The sequence below is a fragment of the Arachis ipaensis genome, chromosome B1 (assembly GCF_059453495.1).
Source record: "Arachis ipaensis isolate K30076 ecotype BB chromosome B1, ASM5945349v1, whole genome shotgun sequence".
Lineage (NCBI taxonomy): Eukaryota > Viridiplantae > Streptophyta > Magnoliopsida > Fabales > Fabaceae > Arachis > Arachis ipaensis.
In genome coordinates this window covers 73903989-73922444 of record NC_142436.1, presented here as the reverse complement: position 1 = coordinate 73922444, position 18456 = coordinate 73903989, and the positions used below count along the sequence as shown (strand labels likewise).

General features: G+C 39.5%; 1 non-coding gene across 1 annotated transcript; it reads left to right on the top strand.

The window, feature by feature from the left end:
• The first annotated feature begins 3931 nt into the window (after positions 1-3931).
• On the top strand, positions 3932-4039 carry LOC148577035 (small nucleolar RNA R71). Its single transcript, XR_015903255.1, has one exon. It is a non-coding gene; the product is annotated as a small nucleolar RNA R71 (small nucleolar RNA).
• The last annotated feature ends 14417 nt before the right edge of the window (positions 4040-18456 follow it).

Here is an 18456-nt window from a genome sequence, read left to right as displayed (position 1 = left end):
CGAATTCCGTAGCTCCAGAAAATCCACTTTGAGTGCAGGGAGGTCAGAATCCAACAGCATCAGCAGTCCTTCTTCAACCTCTGAATCTGATTTTTGCTCAAGTCCCTCAATTTCAGCCAGAAAATACCTGAAATCACAGAAAAACACACAAACTCATAGTAAAGTCCAGAAATGTGAATTTAACATAAAATCTATTAAAAACATCCCTAAAAGTAACTAGATTCTACTAAAAATATACTAAAAACAATGCCAAAAAGCGTATAAATTATCCGCTCATCACAACACCAAACTTAAATTGTTGCTTGTCCCCAAGCAACTGAAAATCAAAATAGGATAAAAAAAAGAATAGAATATACTATAAATTCCAAACTATCAATGAAACATAGCTCCAATCAGATGAGCAGGACTTGTAGCTTTTTGCCTCTTGAATAGTTTTGGCATCTCACTCTATCCATTGAGGTTCAGAATGATTGGCATCTATAGGAACTCAGAGTTCAGATAGTGTTATTGATTCTCCTAGTTCAGTATGATGATTCTTGAACACAGCTGTTTTATGAGTCTTGGCCGTGGCCCTAAGCACTTTGTTTTCCAGTATTACCACCGGATACATAAATGCCACAGACACATAATTGGGTGAACCTTTTCAGATTGTGACCCAGCTTTGCTAAAGTCCCCAATTAGAGGTGTCCAGGGTTCTTAAGCACAGTCTTTGTTTTTGCTTTGGACCTTGACTTTAACCGCTCAGTCTCAAGTTTTCACTTGACACCTACACGCCACAAGCACATGGTTAGGGACAGCTTGGTTTAGCCGCTTAGACCAGGATTTTATTCCTTTAGGCCCTCCTATCTACTGATGCTCAAAGCCTTGGGATCCTTTTTATTTGCCCTTGCCTTTTGGTTTTAAGGGTTATTGGCTTTTTGCTCTTGCCTCTTGGTTTTAAGAGCTTTGGCTTTTTCTGCTTGCTTTTTCTTTCTATATTTTTTTATTCGCCTATTTTTTTTTTCTGCAAGCTTTGTTCTTTGCTGCTTTTTCTTGCTTCAAGAATCATTTTTATGGTTTTTTAGATTATCAAATAACATGTCTCCTAGTCATCATTCTTTCAAGAGCCAACATATTTAACATTCTTAAACAACAACTTCAAAAGACATATGCACTGTTCAAGCATACATTCAGAAAACAAGAAGCATTGCCACCACATCAATATAATTAAGCTAAGTTCAAGGATAAATTCAAAACTCATGTACTTCTTGTTCTTTTGAATTAAAACATTTTTCATTTAAGAGAGGTGATGGATTCATAGGACATTCATATCTTTAAGACATAGTTACTAACTACTAATGATCATGTAATGAAGACACAAATATAGATAAGCACCATAACATAGAAAACGAAAAAAACAAAAGAAATAAGAGCAAGGAATGAATCCACCTTAGTGATGATGGCGTTTCAATGATGTTTTTGAGCTCTTCTATGTCTCTTCCTTGCCTTTGTGGCTTGATTCCTAGTGATTTTTGGTATTTCTATCCTCAGTTGCTTCCAATAATTATGTGGAGGGAAGTGCATCCCCTGAGGTATCTCAGGGATCTCTTGATTTGCAGCCACATGTTCTACCACTGAGCTATAGATCCTTTACATAATTGTTTTACCACACCAAACTTAGAATGTTGCTCGCCCTCGAGCAAAAGAAGAAGGAATAGATGAAGAAGAAGATGTGGCAAAAAAACTAGGATTATGAGGAAGGAAGGTGGGGATCCTGTGGGGTTCACAGATCCTGAGATGATCCTGTGAGGTCCACAGATCCTGAGGTGTCAAGGCATTTACATCCCTACACCAATTTAGGCATGTAAAATGCCCTTGCACACAACTCTGGGCGTTCAGCGCCAAGTTGGTGCCCATTTTGGGCGTTCAACGCCCATTTGTTGCCATTTCTGGCGTTGAACGCCAGAACCATGCTTGTTCTGGGCGTTCAGCGCCAGGATGCTGCCCATTTTGGGCGTTCAGCGCCAGAACCATGCTCTGTTCTGGCGTTGAACGCCAGGCAGATGCTTCCTCCAGGGTGTGATTTTTCTTCTACTGTTTTTGATTCCGTTTTCAATTTTTATATTTATTTTGTGACCCCCACATGATCATGAACCTATAAAGACATATAACTAAGAAAAATATAGTTAGATAAATAAAAATTGGGTTGCCTCCTAACAAGCGCTTCTTAAATGTCAATAGCTTGACAGTGGGCTCTCATGGAGCCTCACAGATGTTCAGAGCATTGTTGAAACTCTCCAACACCAAACTTAGAGTTTGGATATGGGAGTTCAACACCAAACTTAGAGTTTGGTTGTGGCCTCCCAACACCAAACTTAGAGTTTGATTGTGGGGGCTCTGGTTGACTCTGTTTTGAGAGAAGCTTTTCATGCTTCCTCTCCATGGTTGCAGAGGGAGATCCTTGAGTTTTAAACACAAGGGAGTCCTCATTCCATTGAAGGACTATTTCACCTCTGTCAACATCAATCACAGCTCTTGCTGTGGCCAGGAAAGGTCTTCCTAGGATGATGGATTCATCCTCTTCCTTTCCAGTATCCAGGACTATGAAATCAGTAGGGATGTAAAGGCCTTCAACCTTTACTAATACGTCCTCTACTTGTCCATATGCCTGTTTTCTTGAATTGTCTGCCATCTCTAATGAGATTTTAGCAGCTTGCACCCCATAGATTCCCAGTTTCTCTATTACAGAGAGGGGCATGAGGTTTATTCCTGAACCAAGGTCACACAGAGCCTTAAAGATCATGGTGCCTATGGTACAAGGTATTATGAACTTTCCAGGATCCTGTCTCTTCTGAGGCAATGTCAGTTGATCCAGATCACTTAGTTCATTGAGGAACAAGGGAGGTTCAACTTCCCAAGTATCAATGCCAAATAATTTGGCATTTAGCTTCATGATTGCACCAAGAAACTTGGCAGTTTGCTCTTCAGTAACATCCTCATTCTCTTCAGAAGAGGAATACTCATCAGAGCTCATGAAGGGCATAAGGAGGTTCAATGGAATCTCTATGGTCTCTAGATGAGCCTCAGAGTCCTTTGGTTCCTCAGAGGGAAGCTCCTTATTGATCACTGGACGTCCCAGGAGGTCTTCCTCCTTGGGATTCACGTCCTCTCCTCTCCTCACAGGTTCGGCCATGATGCTTATGTCAATGGCCTTGCACTCTCCTTTTGGATTCTCTTCTGTATTGCTTGGGAGAGTACTAGGAGGGATTTCAGTGATCCTTTTACTCAGCTGGCCCACTTGTGCTTCCAAATTTCTAATGGAAGATCTTGTTTCATTCATGAAACTTATAGTGGCCTTAGATAGATCAGAGACTAAGTTTGCCAAATTAGAAGTATTTTGTTCAGAGTTCTCTGTTTGTTGCTGAGTGGATGATGGAAAAGGTTTATTATTGTTAAACCTGTTTCTTCCACCATTATTAAAGCCTTGTTGAGGCTTTTGATCATTTCATGAGAAATTTGGATGATTTCTCCATGATGAGTTATAGGTGTTTCCATAAGGTTCACCTAAATAATTCACCTCTGCTATTGCAGGGTTTTCAGGATCATAAGCTTCTTCTTCAGAAGATGCCTCTTGAGTACTGTTGGATGCAGCTTGCATTCCATGCAGACTCTGAGAGATCATATTGACTTGCTGAGTCAATATTTTGTTCTGAGCCAATATGGCATTCAGAGTATCAACTTCAAGAACTCCCTTCTTCATAGGCGTCCCATTACTCATAGGATTCCTTTCAGAAGTGTACATGAACTGGTTATTAGCAACCATGTCAATGAGTTCTTGAGCTTCTGCAGGCGTTTTCTTTAGGTGAATGGATCCACCTGCAGAAGTGTCCAGTGACATCTTTGATAGCTCAGATAAACCATCATATAATATATCCAGGATGGTCCATTCTAAAAGCATGTCAGAAGGACACTTTTTGGTCAACTGTTTGTATCTTTCCCAAGCTTCATAGAGGGATTCACCTTCTTTCTGTCTGAAGGTTTGAACATCAGCTCTAAGCTTGCTCAGCTTTTGAGGAGGAAAGTACTTGGCTAAGAAAGCCGTGACCAGCTTATCCCAAGAGTTCAGGCTGTCTTTGGGTTGAGAATCCAACCATAATCTAGCTCTGTCTCTTACAGCAAAGGGGAAAAGCATGAGCCTGTAGACTTCAGGATCAACTCCATTAGTCTTAACAGTATTACATATCTGCAAGAATTCAGTTAAGAACCGAAAAGAATCTTCAGATGGAAGTCCATGAAACTTGCAGTTCTGCTGCATCAGAGAAACTAATTGAGGTTTCAGCTCAAAGTTGTTTGCTCCAATGGCAGGAATGGAGATGCTTCTTCCATGTAAATTGGAATTAGGTGCAATAAAGTCACCAAGCATCTTCCTTACATTATTATTATTTTCGGCTGCCATCTCCTCTTCCTGTTCGAAATCTTCTAAAAGGTTATCTCTGGATTGTTGTAATTTAGCTTCTCTTAATTTTCTCTTCAGAGTCCTTTCAGGTTTTGGATCTGCCTCAATAAGAATGTTCTTGTCCTTGCTCCTGCTCATATGACAAAGAAGAGGGCACAGCAAAAATAATAATAATAATATGGATCCTTTATACCACAGTATAGGGATCCCTGTGTGAATAGAAGAAGAGGGGGAGACAAAGAATGTAATATAATGGAAGAAACACAACTGTGAGGAGGGTTGAGATGTGAGATGAGGTGTTAGTAGATGAATAAATAAATAGAATAAGATGAGAGAGGGAGAATTTTTTCGAAAAATATTTTTGAAAAAGAGTTAGTGATTTTCGAAAATGGTTTTTTTTTTTGAAAAATGTTAGTATTTTTCGAAAATTTTTTTTTTAAAATAAAAATAAGAATAATTAGTTAATTAAAAAGAAATTTTTGAAAAAGAGGGAAGATATTTTCGAAAATTAGAGAGAGAGAGAGTTAGTTAGGTAGTTTTGAAAAAGTTAAGAAACAAACAAAAAGTTAGTTAGTTAGTTGAAACAAATTTTGAAAAGATAAGAAGTTAGGAAGTTAGAAAAGATATTTTGAAAATATATTTTTGAAAAAGATAAGATAAGAAGATATTTTTGAAAAGATATGATTGAAATTAGTTTTTGAAAAAGATTTGATTTTTAAAATCACAATTAATGACTTGATTCACAAGAAATCACAAGATATGATTCTAGAACTTAAAGTTTGAATCTTTCTTAACAAGCAAGTAACAAACTTCAAATTTTTTGAATCAAAACATTAATTGTTATTGTTATTTTCAAAAATTTGGTCTAAAAATAAGAAAAAGATTTTTGAAAAATATTTTTGGAATTTTCGAAAATAACTAAGAATTTTGAAAAAGATTTGATTTTTGAAAAAGATTTTGAAAAAGATAAGATTTTCAAATTGAAAATTTGATTTGACTCATGAGAAACAATTTGATTTTAAAAATTTTTTAAAAAGTCAATCCAAATTTTCGAATTTGATGAGAGAAAAAGGGAAAGATATTTTTTTTTTTGATTTTTGAATTTTTATGATGTAAGAGAAAAACACTAAAATGATGCAATGCATGAAATTTTTAGATCAAAACATGTGATGCATGCAAGAATGCTATGAATGTCAAGATGAACACCAAGAACACTTTGAATGTCAAGATGAACATCAAGAACATATTTTTGAAAAATTTTTTGATGCAAAGAAAACATGTAAGACACCAAACTTAGAAATCTTTCATGTTTAGACTCTAAGAAACGAAAAATGCACATGTAAAACAAGAAAAGACACAAAACATGAAAACATCAAGATCAAACAAGAAGACTTACCAAGAACAACTTGAAGATCATGAAGAACACTATGAATGCATGATATTTTCGAAAAAATGCAAGATGCATATGCAAGTGACACCAAACTTATGATATGACTCAAGACTCAAACAAGAAACAGAAAATTATTTTTGATTTTTTATGATTTTCTAATTTTTTTTGGATTTTTTTCGAAAATTATATGAGAAAGAAAAAATATGGATTCCAAAATTTTTAATATGAATTCCAGGAATCTTGCCATGTCTAGTCTAAAGCTTCAGTCCAGGAATTAGACATGGCTCATGAGCCAGCCAAGCTTTCAATGAAATTCAGACATGACACGCCTAACATACTCATTCCCAAAGGAATTAGACATGGCTTTACAGCCAGCCAGGCTTCATGAAACACTAGAATTCATTCTTAAAAATTTTGAAAAAAAATTTTTTTTTTTTTAAAACATTTTTATTTTTTTTCGAAAACAGATGAGAAAATTTTAGAAATATTTTTGAAAAATTTATGAAAATAAAATAAAAAGAAAATTACCTAATCTGAGCAACAAGATGAACCGTCAGTTGTCCAAACTCGAACAATCCCCGGCAACGGCGCCAAAAACTTGGTGCACGAAATTGTGATGTCCAGGCTCAAACAATCCCTGGCAACGTGAGCAACTTGGTACGCGTAATCATGATTACACATTCATAATTTGTCACAACTTCGATACAACTAACCAGCAAGTGCACTGGGTCGTCCAAGTAATACCTTACGTGAGTAAGGGTCGAATCCCACGGAGATTGTCGGTATGAAGCAAGCTATGGTCACCTTGCAAATCTCAGTTAGGCAGATATAAATTGATAATGGTGTTTTCGAATGATAAATACTAGAATAGGGATAGAGGTACTTATGTAAATCATTGGTAGGAATTTCAGATAAGCGAATGGAGATGCTTTTCGTTCCTCTGAACCTCTGCTTTCCTGCTATCTTCATCCAATCAGTCTTACTCCTTTCCATGGCTGGCTTTATGTGATACATCACCATTGTCAATGGCTACTTTCGGTCATCTCTCGGGAAAATGATCCAATGCCCTGTCACGGCACGGCTAATCGTTTGGAGGCATCACCCTTGCCAATGGCTTCATCTTATCCTCTCAGTGAATAATATGCTCACGCACCCTGTCACGGCACGGCTATTCATCTGTCGGTTCTCGATCATGCTGGAATAGGATTTACTATCCTTTTGCGTCTGTCACTAACGCCCTGCAATCGCGAGTTAGGAGCTCGTCACAGTCATCCAATCATTGAATCCTACTCGGAATACCACAGACAAGGTTTAGACTTTCCGGATTCTCTTGAATGCCGCCATCATTCTAGCTTACGCCACGAAGATTCTGGTTATGAGATCTAAGAGATATTCATTCTAGCTTATTTCATGTAGAACGGAAGTGTTTGTCAGGCACGTGTTCATAGGGGAGAATGGTGATGAGCGTCACACATAATCATCACCTTCATCACGTTTCTTGGGTGCGAATGGATATCTTAGAAGTGAAATAAGATGAATTGAATAGAAAACAGTAGTACTTTGCATTAATCTTTGAGGAACAGCAGAGCTCCATATCTTAATCTATGGAGTGTAGAAACTCTACCGTTAAAAATACATAAGTGAAGGTCCAGGCATGGCTGAGATGGCCAGCCCCCAAAGTCTAAGAACAATGCGTTCAAAGATGATCCTAAGATCCTAAGATGATCAAAAGATGCCTAATACAATAGTAAAAGGTCCTATTTATAATAAACTAGCTACTAGGGTTTACATGAGTAAGTAATTGATGCATAAATCCACTTCCGGGGCCCACTTGGTGTGTGCTTGGACTGGGCTTGAGTGTTGTACGTGTAAAGGTCCTTCTTGGAGTTGAACGCCAGTTTTTGTGCCAGTTTGGGCGTTCAACTCTGGTTTTGGCTCCTTTTCTGGCGCTGGACGCCAGATTTGGGCAGAAAGCTGGCGTTGAACGCCAGTTTACGTCATTTATTCTTGGGCAAAGTATGGACTATTATACATTGCTGGAAAGCCCTGGATGTCTAATTTCCAACGCAATTGAAAGCGCACCATTTCGAGTTCTGTAGCTCCAGAAAATCCACTTTTAGTGCAGGGAGGTCAGAATCTAACAGCATCAGCAGTCCTTCTTCAACCTCTGAATCTGATTTTTGCTCAAGTCCCTCAATTTCAGCCAAAAAATACCTGAAATCACAGAAAAACACACAAACTCATAGTAAAGTCCAGAAATGTGAATTTAACATAAAATCTATTAAAAATATCCCTAAAAGTAACTAGATTCTACTAAAAATATACTAAAAACAATGCCAAAAAGCGTATAAATTATCCGCTCATCAAAAACCAAGTAGCAGATCTCCTGTCCCGGATAGAACCAGTAGAAGGGGCGTCCCCCTCCCCCCCTTACTGAGATCTCCGAAACCTTTCCGGATGAGCAACTCTTTGCCATTCAGGAGGTACCATGGTTTGCAGACATTGCAAACTATAAGGCTGCAAGATTCATACCCAAGGAGTACAGCAATCAACAAAAGAAAAATTAATTACTGATGCAAAGTACTACCTGTGGGATGAACCATATCTCTTTAAGAGATGTGTAGACGGCATAATCCGTAGGTGTGTGCCTAGAGAAGAAACACAGAAGATCCTATGGCATTGTCATGGATCACAATATGGAGGACATTTCAGAGGTGAGCGAACAGCCACAAAAGTCCTCCAATGTGGCTTCTACTGGCCCACTCTCTATAAAGACTCCCGAGAGTTTGTGCGTAACTGTGATACCAGTCAGAGAGCTGGTAATCTGCCTCACAGTTACGCCATGCCGCAGCAAGGGATCTTAGAGATTTAGTTATTTGACGTATGGGGTATTGACTTCATGGGACCTTTCCCACCATCGTATTCAAACACTTACATTCTGGTGGCAGTCGACTATGTATCCAAATGGGTAGAGGCCATTGCAACACCCACCAATGATACTAAGACAGTGCTGAAGTTCCTCCAGAAGCATATCTTCAGCAGATTTGGTGTCCCTAGAGCACTAATCAGTGGTGGGGGCACTCACTTCTGCAACAAACAGCTTTACTCTGCTATGGTCCGATATGGAATTAGCCATAAGATGGCAACTCCGTATCATCCACAGACAAATGGACAAGCTGAAGTCTCTAATAGAGAAATAAAAAGAATCCTGGAACGAACTGTAAGTACCCGTGGAAAGGATTGGGCAAGAAGCTTGGATGACGCTGATGAGAGGAACTTTTGCGTGGTCTAGAAAATTGCGGATAAATCCTCGTTGCAAGTATAGTTTCTAAACCTTCAAAAGTCCCTTCATACAAACGTTTTGGGTGTCACAAGTAACAAACACCTTTAGAAATTGTTAACTGAGTATTCAAACCTCGGGTCGTCTTCTCAAGGAACTGCGAGGAAGTATGTTCTTATTATTGGTTATAAAGGTTGTAATCGGGGTTTAGAAGGTGAGAAGCAAGTAATTTAAATGACAAGTGAATTAAATGGCAATTAAAAATAAATAATAACTGTAAAGCAACCTTTAGTAAGGTAGAGAAATTAGAGGTCCAACTTAGTTATCTCTCTCAACAATAATGAAAGTTGAATCTAAACTCCACTTGGTCAACCTTTACTAGGGCAAAGGAAAGTCAAGGGACTAATTAAATTGACTTTTGAATCCTAATTATTTCCTCAGAAAAGGTTGGGATTATTTAAGTTCAGCTCAATTAGCAAGATAACGATTATCAATTATGTTGAGTTTAATAACTGTTGAGTTACTAAATTCTTAACCAGAACCAGAAGGGGAAAAAGTAAAATTGCTGGAATAATAAAGAGGTCCTTAGATGGGAAGCAATGGTAACTTAAATCAAAGAGAACAATCATAAACTGAAAATACCTCAATTATCATTAATTCAAATAACAGTCTGTAACATGGGAGAATTCATAAATCAAATTATAATAATAAATTCAAATGTTGGAATAAATAAATAGAAGTAAAATTGAAATAAAAGAACATTAAACCTGGGATCCAGAGTTACTCTTAAAACAAGAAGAAATCCTAAATCCTAAAAGAGAGAGAGAAGATCTCCCTCTCAACTAAATCTAAATCATTGAAAGGTAAAAATATGCGAGCTCCCCTTTGAATGGAAGCATTCCCACACTTTATAACCTCTGGTCTATGCTGTCTGTACTTGGATCTGGGCCAAAAAGGGCTTCAGAATTTGCTGGGGGCGTATTCTGTAATTTCTGGTGCGTGGCCTCTGTCACGTGTCCGCGTGGGTCACGTGGTCGCGTCAGTCATGCGACCGCGTCATGTGCGTTCTGCTTAAGGCACGTGGTCGCGTCAGTCATGCGGCCGCGTCGCTGCTGATTCGTGCTTGGCACACGATCGCGTCATCCATGCGATCGCGTGGATACCAGTTTCTTTAAAGCTCCGTTTTGCTTTCTCCTTCCATTTTAGTATGTTTCCTTTTCCATCCTTTAAGTCATTATGCCTTAGAAAATCTGAAACTACTCAACACACTAATCACGGCATCGAATGGAAATAAAGGTAATTAAAATAATTAATTTTTAAAGCTTAGGAAACATGTTTTTCACAACATGACATAATAAGGAAGGGAAAGTAAAACCATGCAATTAATGTGAATAAGTAGGTGAAGAGTTGAATAAATCACTCTAATTAAGCACAAAAGAACTCATGAAATATGGGTTTATCAACCTCCCCACACTTAAACACTAGCATGTCCTCATGCTAAATCCAAGGTAAATAATTAAGGTTAAAGTGATGGAATGTTATGAAATGCAACCTATGCTAAATGCATCTACCTAATGAGTCATGCAATTCTACTTCATCCACTCATATATAAAGCTTACATGTAGCTAAGTCAATTCACATTCTCAAGGAGTTATGTATATATATATAGCCAACCCTTAAATAATAAAGCATTTTAGCAAATGAGATGGGAAAGAAAACATTGTACAAGCTTGCAAAACAATTAGTAAATATAAGCACAGATATATGTTGATGAGTTATAGAACCCTCACTGGATTTTGTGTTTACTCTCTAGTCACTCAGTGTTTATTGGGTTTATTCACTCTATTTTTCTTTTTATTCTTACTTTCTATAACTTTGTTTTTCATCTAACCAATCAACAATTATAGAATATAGTCATACCAAAAAGTCATGAGGTCTTTATTGAGGTTGTAATGGGGCCAAGGTAAAGGTAAGGATTTATGTATATGGTTAAGTGAGCTAATAAGTGAATCCTTAATTAGACTAAGATCTCACCTAACATACATATTTAGTAAAATAAAATCTCTTTACCTATTTTCCCATATTTCCCACTTATTGTTGCATGCTCATGTTTCACTTTTTATTTTTATTCCATGTGCATTGTTTTCATTGGGGAATTTCTTTTTGTATCCCCTTTTATTTAGATGCTGAAAAATAAAATAGTTTTTTTAATGCACATGATAATTGAATCACTTAGATTTTCTCATGAGCATGCTTCCCAAATTTTATTCCTTTTTACTTCTCTACCTTTTGTTTCTATCATCCATGTTCCCAAAAGGTTTCCCACATTTTACTCTATTCATGATTTTCTATCTTAAGCTGACTAAGGATTCACTTGGGATTTTCTTTTGTTTTTCTCTTAAGGCTAGTAATTTGGCTAAATAGAATAAAGGGATTTTAATAGGCTCAAGGGTGATGTAAAAGACAGGTTAATTTGGGGTGAGTGAGCTAAAATCAATTGATGGCCTCAATCATTCTCTTGGTATGTATCTATTCTATATTCTATAATTGGACATATAGATTAAAAAAGAACATCAGAATAAAAAGAAATGTAACACACAGAAATGAAATTATGGTTTGAAAGCAACCATACAATTTAAGCTCAAGACTCACAGGCTGTGTGTTCTCTAACTCAAGCATCATATATCATTTATATATTGTATGCAGGTTTAGTTAAAAATTCCCATTATTCTCTTGAAAAAAATTATTTAGGGTAGCTTTTAAAGTTTTAATGTTCCTCCTTGATGAAATGTTGTCAACTAACATGTAATGCTATATATACAAGGTGTGGGTTGTTTTAATTCTGTTAAGGTTTCTAGTTTACTTACTTTTTATATTTTTCTATTTAAACTATACTATCTTATGCTAAAAAAAAGGGTAAACTATGCTAATTAATCCACTAATAAATCAGAATTGCAAACTAAACTAAATGACTAAAATGAGCTAAATAACAAAAAATGCAAAATGCAGAAAATAGAGTAAAATACACAAGTAGCAATGTATAAGTACTCAAAAAATAACAATAAAAGAAAAAGAGAAAAATACAGAAAAATATCCAAAATAAAAGAAAAAGTATGTAGTAGTTCACCAAAATAAACGCCAGAGATGGCGACCTCCCCACACTTAAAATGAAGCATCGTCCTCGATGCTCAATCAAGCCGGGTGTGAAGGAGTGTCATCACTGGTAGGGATGGCAGCTGGGGTCTCTGTGGCAGTGGTGGGCTGAGAGTCTGGCTGCTGTAGAGGAGGGACTGACTAGATCGGGATCTCCGGATCTGCAGTCTCTGGGGCATAACCTCCTGAAGCGGGGCAGCCTGCTCTGTGGCTGCCTGCTGATGAGTCTCCGCCTGGGAATGAGTCTCCTCCTCGTGCTCATCCTCCTCCTCCTCTGATGGCTCTGAGGGCGTGTCGGGCTCGGAGGGGTTGTCGGCGCCCTGTCTGATCATCAGCTTCAGATGGGAATAGCGACGCCTGCTGCGGCGCTCCAATCTCTCATACCGGCGCTTGTTACGGCGCTCCATCTGATCAAGCTGGCGGAATAGACGGTGCACGAGGTGATAAACCGGCTTAGAGGCGGGTGGCGGTGCAGTGGTGGCAGCAGGGGCAGCTGGGGCAGCTGTGGATGAAGAGGGTCCAGCAGACGGAGGGGCTGTCTCATCAGTAGTAGTGACAGGTGGTGGTCTATAGCCCAAAGCAAGGAAGTTTCTGCTATGAGGGATGATCTTCCTGTAGTCCGCTGCTGGTAGTCGCTCATCGGCATCCTTCCAAGGCACATCAGCCTGACGGCCTAGCCGTGTAACCAGATAAGGAAAGGGGAGGGTGCCTCGGACGTGGGCCCTGGCCATATAATACCGGATAAAACGAGGCAAGTACAGGTCCTTACCCTCCAGAACACACCAGAGGAGGGTGATCATGGCAACCGGGATCTCAGTCTCATGAGTACTCGACATCACATAATTGCTCAAGATTTGATGCCATAGCCGAGCCTCATCATTCAAGTACACTCTCTTGATCCCTCGAGGCATAGTGGTGTTCTGACCCATCTCCCAAGGAACAGTAAGGTCAAGAGCAATCCGTGCCTTCACAGCATCCCAATCAAACTGCATCTGGCCCATGTCCTCCTCAGCCTGTGCATAACCATCTGGCTGATCGGATTTGGCTGGGAGCTAGAGAATGGTCTCTATGGCCTCCTCAGTGACCAGGATTTGCTTTCCCCTTAGGTTCACTGCATCAAGGGTAGTAAGGTAGTAGTTGCAATAGAATTCCCGTACCCAAGATGCATTGACCTCTGTCAGTGATCTCTCCAGGAAGAACCAGCCCCTTTGCTTGATTTGCTCAGTAGTGTATTGCTGGAGGGCTTCTAGAATCTTCAAGGTATGTTCCAGGTATAGATTTCTGGAGTCTGCAAAAGTCGGGTACTTCAGCTCACAGTACTGGTTTGCAAATTTTATAAGATCAGTCGAAGGGAGCAGCTGGTCAGCTTTTTCCTGCTGTGTGAAGTTCTTCTCCCGCCATGATGAATCGTGCATTAGAGTAATGATGGACTGGGAGGAATCTCCTCTCTTGCGCTTGCCAGTGGCCTTGCCTTTGCCTTTCCTCTGTGAGGCAGACATCCTGAAAAACAGAAAACCAGGAATTGGATAAAAAAATAAGAAAGCAAATAGGCAATTAAATAAAGGAAATCCAAGCGGCAAAGGAGAATTAAAATAAGGAAAATGAGTATATGAAATGTGATTGAATTAATGTTAAATGGAAAAAAAATTAAGCAATATGCCATGGTTAGAAAATTAGAGGAAAGTGAAAATAATCAGAAAAGAGATCAAAAGGGTTAGAATGGTTAGGATTTGAAAAAGAAATTAGTAAATTAAGATCAGTGAGTTAGGAAAGTAAGTGGCATAGAAAAAATTCCATATAACAAGGATTCACAGGTAAGAATAGAAGTACTCATAATCGAATAAAGGAAACAGGGTGATGCTGATTCGAATAGAAATAAAGAAATCAGAAATAGGAATCAGTGAATCACAAATGCATGTTATGAACCAGGAAATCAAAAGAGGATAAGAAAGTGGCCCTAGCATTCATGAAATGGTTTGGGGAAAGCAGAATAAGATAGAGTTGCCAAACCAAAACAAGAATGAAAACAATTTTTAAAAAAATTTTGGGCAGCATTCCGGCTAAAAATGGATTATCCCGGAAAATAAACAGCAATCAGATCAGTTCATATGAATTAAAAGAAAGCAAGCTGCTTGTACATAGATATGAAATAAACATAAAAACTCAATGTAAACAGTAGCAACATACAAGAAAGTAGCATATGAATCATGATTATAGCAGCCATAGAGTTGCACATAGGATAAAACAGAAGTAAGAACAGTGCAAGTAAACAGACCTAGATCCACTAACCACAGCCTAAGCTACCTAACAACCTAAAAATCCACTACAACATGCAAGTCTAGCTATCCTAATCATGAACATAAACGGAATAAAAAATACAGAAAAGTGACGAACGGATAAAAAGGTTGCGTATTGCGGAACCTGGTAAGCGGAAGGGGTGGAACAGGGAAGAAGGTGGCTGCGGCGGCGTTCAGCGCGGTGGTGGTGCACGGCGACGCGGTGGTGGCTGAGGGGGCAGTGGCGGCGAGGGTTTTGGGTTGGTGATAGAAGAAGGGGGTGTGGTTGGGTGGCGGATAGGGAGGGGGCGCGGCTGGGTGGCGGTGGTGGGGGTGGTGGTCGCGGAGGCAGTGGCGGAGAGGGGAGGGGAGAGGAGGAAGGGAGAAGAAGGGAGGGGGGTTGGGGCGGCGGCGTACGGGGTAGCGGCGGCGTCTAGGTGGCCGGCGGTGGCGGCTGGGTGGTGGTTGGAGGGAGAGGGAGCAGAGATAGAGAAGAGAGTTGGGGGTGGGAGGGGGCTCGCGACTGATAGGGTTCGCGGGCTGGGGGGTTATATTTTCGAATCCACGCGGTCGCGTAGGACACGCGGTCGCGTGGTTGGGACGAGAATGGGAGTGACGCGATAGCATGGGGTGCGCGATCGCATGAGAGGGGGGGGGGAAAGAAGGGTGACGTGATCGCATGGGTTGTGCGATCACGTCGCTGGAAGTTGTGCTAAACGCATGACTCCAGCGCCGTTTTAGCGCAACTCTCTGTCTCTTTTTGGGGTGATGTGCAATCCATGCAACGCGGTCGCGTGGGATTGGTATTGGGTAAGTGACGCGATCGCATGGGGCATGCGATCGCGTGGGCTAATTTGTGCGAAACGCACAAGAGCCGCACGATTCCAGCCCAACTTTCTGTTTGTTGGATCCTTACGCCGATATATATATCACGCGGCCGCGTGGATCACGCAGTCGCATGGGTGGTGTTTTTCGCGATATGATGTGATCGCATGGGGCATGCGGTCGCGTCGTGCAACCCTTTTTTTTTTGTATGCATGAAAAATGCAGAATGCAATGACTATCATGAATGCTTATGCATGATTCCAGGTTTAATAAATTAAAATGAAAAAGGAAAAATGAAAGCAATTAACAAGAAATAAATTGAAAAAGAAGCGACCATACCATGGTGGGTTGTCTCCCACCTAGCACTTTTAGTTAAAGTCCTTAAGTTGGACATTGGAAGAGTATCCTGCTATGGTGGTTTGTGTTTAAATTCGTCCAAAAATTTCCACCAGTGCTTGGAATGCCAATAGCCTCCCGGGTCCCAAACTAGGCATGTAAAGCTTCTGAGCAGCTTCAAACAAATTTTTAGGCTCCTGGGGTAACAAATGTCAGAATAAACCTCAGGATTCCAAGCCTTGCGTTTAAATCTGCCTCCGTCTTGGTCTACATGTCTCCATCCGGGCGGCTTAAAAAGTAGAATCTCACCGTGGTGACCAAACATTCTCTGTGATCCATGCAATTGAGCATGATACCAATCCGTGTACTTCGAGGTGAAGCGTGGAACCTTATTGAACCTGGTGCACCAGCTCTATATACAAGCCATTTCCCTCTTACTCTTAAAGCCTCAGAGAGCTCTAAGCTGGCCATCTGTTTCAAGCAAACCATATTCAAGTGAATAAGTAAAATTATAAGTTAAGGATTGTACCCACTTGAAGCTTGTATTGGGTGGTAATGGCCTTGGGATAGGTGTTTTTGGTGGTTCTGCAAGTTCCGTTTCCTTGTGTTCTTTTGTGAATTCTTCCACTTCCTTGCAAAGATCTTCAATTATATCTGTATCCTAGTCAAAGTCTTCTATGTCTTCCTCATCACTCGAGTCATAGATTGGAGGTTGAGAGAAATCTACCTCCGCATCATCTTCATATTCACTTGGGGGAGATTCTTCGATCTCAGAGAATTCACTTGCGGACGCAAGTTCATCACTAGGAGAACTAGACTTGTGACTATCATCATCAAGGAAATTTGCTTCTTGGATTATTCCATCTAATTCTTCGTAAGCGACTTGCCTTGGAGATTGTACGGTATCCTCCTTAGCATTAACTGTGGCATCTTGGACGGAGTTTTCCTCAATTCTGGATTCCCAAGGAAGTTCAGCATCGCCTAGATCTTCAACCAATTCTTCTTCTTGAACAATGACAGCTTCTTCCACTTGTTCTAGTACGAATTCATTTTCTGTTTTGTTCACTGGAGTCTCTAGTATTTCTTTCATGCTACGCTCTTCATTGGGCTATCCACATGGGGCTGTGGTTGATCCTTGTATATTTGAGCGCCTAGTGGCCCATTGAATTAGTGCTTGCTCCAGTTGTTGAATGGTTGTTTGAAATTTAATTATTGTTTCCTTTAGGCGATCCTTTGCTTCGCGGTTTGCCAAACTTGGACATGATACAAAGGAAAGTGGTGATGGTTGGGAACAATTGGATTGGTATTGGGGTAAGGAAGGATCATATGATGGCGAATGGTGAAGAAAAGCTTGTGAGTGTGGTGGTTCGAGGTTATGTTGAAAGGATGGTTCATATGCACGGGGTGGGGCTTGTTGGTAATTACAAGGTTGTCCAGAATGTCCTTCAGCTGGGTATGCACGGTAGAATGGTCTCTGTCCAGGATATCTCGGAGGGTGTTGCTGCCAAAAGGGTTGATTAGATCCTCTTGGTTTCATCCATCCTTGATTGGTCTGACCTTGATGCACATTCCTTCTGTAACTTCTATTTCCTTTAATAATATTAGAACCAAACTCAAAGCGAGAGGGGTGAGAGTTCATAATTGCAAATAAAGATGAAAAAGGAAAAACAAAAGTAAATAAACAAGCAAAAGAAAATTATTTACAATAACCAATAATAAGGCACACGTTAGCAGTTCCCCGGCAACGGCGCCATTTTGATGAGAGGAACTTTTGCGTGGTCTAGAAAATTGCGGATAAATCTTCGTTGCAAGTATAGTTTCTAAACCTTCAAAAGTCCCTTCATACAAACGTTTTGGGTGTCACAAGTAACAAACCCCTTTAGAAATTGTTAACCGAGTATTCAAACCTCGGGTCGTCTTCTCAAGGAACTGCGAGGAAGTATGTTCTTATTATTGGTTATAAAGGTTGTAATCGGGGTTTAGAAGGTGAGAAGCAAGTAATTTAAATGACAAGTGAATTAAATGACAATTAAAAATAAATAATAACTGTAAAGCAATCTTTAGTAAGGTAGAGAAATTAGAGGTCCAACTTAGTTATCTCTCTCAACAATAATGAAAGTTGAATCTAAACTCCACTTGGTCAACCTTTACCAGGGCAAAGAAAAGTCAAGGGACTAATTAAATTGACTTTTGAATCCTAATTATTTCCTCAGAAAAGGTTGGGATTATTTAAGTTCAGCTCAATAAGCAAGATAACGATTATCAATTATGTTGAGTTTAATAACTGTTGAGTTACTAAATTATTAACCAGAACCAAAAGGGAAAAAAGTAAAATTGCTGGAATAATAAAGAGGTCCTTAGATGGGAAGTAATGGTAACTTAAATCAAAGAGAACAATCATAAACTGAAAATACCTCAATTATCATTAATTCAAATAACAGTATGTAACATGGGAGAATTCATAAATCAAATTATAATAATCAATTCAAATGTTGGAATAAATAAATAGAAGTAAAATTGAAATAAAAGAACATTAAACCTGGGATCCAGAGTTACTCTTAAAACAAGAAAAAATCCTAAATCCTAAAAGAGAAAGAGAGGATCTCCCTCTCAACTAAATCTAAATCATTGAAAGGTAAAAATATGCAAGCTCCCCTTTGAATGGAAGCATTCCCACACTTTATAACCTCTGGTCTATGCTGTCTGTACTTGGATCTGGGCCAAAAAGGGCTTCAGAATTCGCTGGGGGCGTATTCTGTAA